At 46.8% G+C, this 4,827-nt stretch overlaps 1 long non-coding RNA gene across 1 annotated transcript; it reads left to right on the top strand.

The window, feature by feature from the left end:
* The first annotated feature begins 387 nt into the window (after positions 1 to 387).
* LOC145653055 (uncharacterized) lies at positions 388 to 3,811 on the top strand. The gene is made up of 3 exons (XR_014119317.1): positions 388 to 500; positions 651 to 734; positions 3,434 to 3,811. It is a non-coding gene; the product is annotated as an uncharacterized LOC145653055 (long non-coding RNA).
* Positions 3,812 to 4,827: the final 1,016 nt, after the last annotated feature.

The raw sequence follows: 4,827 nt of genomic DNA, 5'->3' as shown, positions 1-4,827 counted from the left end.
TGACCAGTAGATTAAGCTCCACAGGGCAGTGAATTAATCTCCATGCCCATTTCAGACATCTCTGGTCAAAATGTATGGGCTAGGCCCACACACCCACTCAGTTTGCGAAGAGCTAGCAATCCCCCCCCCCAACCACCCACCCATCCCAGGCAGATTTGGGTTAATTTAACAGTGGTGGGTTTACTGCACAGCCTGCAGGAGACCACAATAAAAGCTCTTCCACACTGATCAAACAAACTCCATCAAAGCCCCACCCCTGTTCCCAAAAAGAAACCCTGCCAAGCCAGATGAGCTGGCATGAACAGGGAAGAAGATTCTAGAAACACAAAGGGCAAACCAAACTGACTTCACTGCTCGTTTGGTAGGCGCGGACGCCATATAGGCAACGGCACAACGGACGGCTCGCGGAGGTGGCCGGCGGAACGACGAGATAAAGAGATTTCCCCGCTCCCCGCGTCTCTCTGCGCACTCGCGCACGGACAGCGTCACAGGCTGCTGGCGTAAGATCTTCTTTCCTTATTTATTGCCTCCTGTGTCTTCTCCCTCCAGTCTTCATTGACACAGATGGAGATGGGCGGTCGGGGTAGCTGTGTACTCCAGAACATCTGCTTGCGTGTTTATTTCTCGTTTGCTCTTTTTTTCGGACCCAGATTTTCAGCTCAACTCGGGTTGCCATAGTTATAGATAAGGGAGAGAAGGATGGAAAAATACAGCCCAGGAAAGGAAAAAAAAAGGTACACTCACACACACATGCTCGCACTTACACACACATACAGACACACAGACGCACAGACACGCGCGCGCACACACACACGCACACACATGCACACGGGCACACAGCTGAGAGAACAGTGTGCACAGTGTGCAGTGCTAATGACATCCTGCTGCCCACAGAGAGAGAGAGAGATAGTGAGAGAGAGAGAGTGAGAATGAGAAAGAGAAAGAGAGCGAGTGAGAGAGAAAGAGAGAGAGCACATCAACAATAGTCTCCAAATCACCTGGCCCTGTTTAACACATCCGTCATTTGTGCTCCGTTGTTCTGTACATATACAATTCCCAAACTCTATTAAAAGGGGGGGGGGGTTGACTGGGGGAAGTGACATGGAAGGGACATGGAAGTGACATGGAAGTGACATGGAAGGGACATGGAAGTGACATGGAAGGGACATGGAAGGGACATAGAAGTGACATGGAAGGGACATGGAAGTGACATGGAAGGGACATGGAAGGGACATAGAAGTGACATGGAAGTGACATGGAAGGGACATGGAAGGGACATGGAAGTGACATGGAAGGGACATAGAAGTGACATGGAAGTGACATGGAAGTGACATGGAAGGGACATGGAAGTGACATGGAAGGGACATGGAAGTGACATGGAAGTGACATGGAAGGGACATGGAAGGGACATAGAAGTGACATGGAAGTGACATGGAAGGGACATGGAAGTTACATGGAAGGGACATGGAAGGGACATGGAAGGGACATGGAAGTGACATGGAAGTGACATGGAAGGGACATGGAAGTGACATGGAAGTGACATGGAAGGGACATGGAAGGGACATAGAAGGGACATGGAAGGGACATAGACGGGACATGGAAGGGACATGGAAGTGACATGGAAGGGACATGGAAGTGACATGGAAGGGATATGATTTCAGAGCAGCTTGCGTGTGTTTGGGATCTAAATGAAATGATCTTGTTGCAACATTTTAACCACATTGTCAGCAGAGGTCTGAATGACTGCAGATGGAAATACATTATCTGATGGCTACAGCACCATCTGTCTTTAACGGCAGGCATGCACTGATGATGAATAACAGTACTTATTTCAATTGTCATCCACCCGGCATTTTTTCATGAAATGTCCTTCAAGCAAATATGCAATTCACCCTTATGCTTCGTTTCCTGCTGGCCTTGATATCACCGTGGTAAGCGGCGCTTCAAAGGCGTAACACTAATCCAGTAATGGCATGCACGCCACTTCGTCTCGAGTCTTCAGTGACGTCTGTATATACTGCCAAACATCGTTTCGTCGTCTGATTACTGGATAGCTTTCAGGTGAATTTCAATGCATGTTGTAGATATGTATTTAAAGATAAAATATATATCCGTACTAAATTGGCTGCCTTTGCGTGAGTCAGGGGTTCAGTCCAGTGGGTTGCGAGAACACGCGCAACTCAGCTCGGCACTCGGGTGCAGTTTGAAGCAGGTGTCTCAAAGAAGGGTAACTGGGCACGTTTGCACATGATGTGGAGGAGCACTGGGAGGAGCACTGGGAGGAGCACTGGGAGGAGCATTGGGAGGAGCACTGGGAGGAGCACTGGGAGGAGCACTGGGCTAATGCGCGTGATTACCCGAGTTGATTACAAATGATGCAACTATTCCCTCAGAATCGTTTAATTTGATTTCAATTAAAATAATATAACATGAATCATGTCATTTATCATGTCTGAAACTTTTTTTCTGTGACCTAAGTGAAGCTGCATTTATTAAAGTTACATGATTTCTTATTAGCTAATTTAAAAGTAGGACTTTGCTTCTGGCAGTGAGTCGGAGTTTCTACAAGCCCTTTTGAAGATGCGAACTTCATGCTGGAAGCCCCTTGCTGTTGCAGTTCCCTCTAGCACATCCTCCCGCGTTACTACACTAGCGCCAAACGGCCGCACACAGGAAGTGGCCCGCAGCTCACAGAAGGATGCCCTAATGTACACCTTTCTGAGGACCCTTAAAGCTGATTCCCAGTTAATGAAGTGTCCCCAGCAGAGATGAAGCCCCCCCACCACGACCTCGACCCAAACTGGTATCAGAGATTAAAGACCAGAGGCAAAGCCCTCTCCAAACACACATCGCACTCACCAACGCTCCCATGGCAACCACTGCCGCTTTTGAGGTTGTCAGGGCTTAAAGTACAGTATAAAGGTTGCAGGTGGGCAGGGACTGTTTGGTGGACAGAGGGAGACAGGTTGGGTGAAGGCAGATGAGGACGAGGTAAGGAGTGCAGCAGCACTCTCTCCTGACAACACCACGGCTCTTGGTGCTGATTACTCATTTAGACAATGACACTCCAATTACATGAAGCAGCTCCTGGCTCTGTGTCTCTCCTCTCCTCTACTCTCAGCTTTAATCCTCTCCTTCCGCTCTTTCGCTCCTTTTCTCCTTTCCTGCCTAGTCTCTCTTACTCTCTCTTTGTTCCCTTCTCATGGTGTTTTTTTTCCTTTCGCTCAGCCTCTCTCGCTCTCTCACCACTATCCCTATTCTCACACACACACACACACACACACACACACACACACACACAAACCTGCCATGAAACCCCCTATGCAAGGCATGAACCATCCAGCCCGTTTACAGTTTTAAAGGTACAAAGTGTGCATTTGCAACAGCCAACTGTGCCAAGCCTCTTAACAACCCCTTTTGGCTTGACCTTTAGGTTCACCCCTGAGTCTGAAGCTGACCCACCTAGCTCCTGTTCCCAGGTCAATACAGGTGTCTGCAATGTAAGAGCATGTGCCCCTTCCTTAACACCACTGGTGCACAGCAAGGAGCAATTAGAGCCAGGCCTCAGTGGTGCAAATCTCTGGGGTGCAGTGGAACCCCACTACCATCCTGTCTCCCTCCGGGCTGGCGAGAGGTAAATCATTTAGGGCCTGTCCGTCTCCATGGAAACAACTGCATCACCATCACCATCAGCAAGTACGGCAAGTGACGACATTGCGCTGTTACGGATTAATGCCCATTATACTACACTGTAATTAATGTTAAACTTACACTGTAACAGTGATGATTTAAGTAAATGTGCTCATGAATATTAAAAGTTTATAAATCGGTGGATATATATAAGTACAACATTTACTGACAACTCCTGGTACATCGTTACTTTGAAATTATTCTGGGCCTCTGTAAAATGACAGACAATCCAATGATTTTCCCCCAAAATCCACTGATCCTGGCTCAACTCCTGCATGCATATCAATGGCTCTATTAGTGGATGAAAGCCAGAAAACTGGAGAATTACAGCAGCAGGGCCTCAATGGTCTGTCATCCACAAACTGTATGTGCTGGACATCTACGTGTAAAAATATGTGAGCCTTATGAGCCAATAAGACTTATAAGATATAAATATTTGGGGAGCTGGAGGATTATGCATGGAGTTCAGGTTGTTCAAGTTCTTGCACACACACACACACACACACACACACACGCACACACACGCACACGCACACACAAGTATTGCTCTTCATGCTGATCCTAATTCATTATTCACAACATTCACTCCCCTCTTAGCAGCCAAAGCAACACCAATGAAATTCGTGTTTGGAAATGATGCATACTCTACAACTGAGAAAGATGAAAGGAGGATAAACAGGAGAGAGAGAGGGAGAGAAAGATAAAGAGGAGATAGAGAGAGATAGAGAGAGAGATAAATCCTTTTTTTTTTTTTTCCATTTCTAACAAAACTGCCAGCAGGCAGTGACATGAAAATAAATATATAAAGACGTGTTCCTTTTTCTCTCTCCATATACTGGAATTCTAGCATCACTTTGGCAACCTACACATCCACGATGTCAGGACAGTGGTTACCTAGGCAACAGAAGCACTACAAAGAGGCCGTGCTAAAGAGGCGAAAGAGACACAGAGATAGCGGAGTGGAGACAGAGGCACAGTGCCGTGAGCTTACGTAATCAAGGATGTGTTTACTGTACTGACCTGGTCACTGTAATCACCACAGAAACACAAGGGCTGGGGGCCACTAAGTAAATAGCAAAATAATAGTAATAATAATAATAAAATAGGTAAAAAGTCTTCAGATATGACAACTGGATG

Source organism: Electrophorus electricus, chromosome 22 (genome assembly GCF_041902795.1).
Source record: "Electrophorus electricus isolate QZ-2024a chromosome 22, ASM4190279v1, whole genome shotgun sequence".
NCBI lineage: Eukaryota > Metazoa > Chordata > Actinopteri > Gymnotiformes > Gymnotidae > Electrophorus > Electrophorus electricus.
The sequence above is the reverse complement of the archived record's forward strand: the minus strand, read 5'-3'. Positions and strand labels throughout refer to the sequence as shown.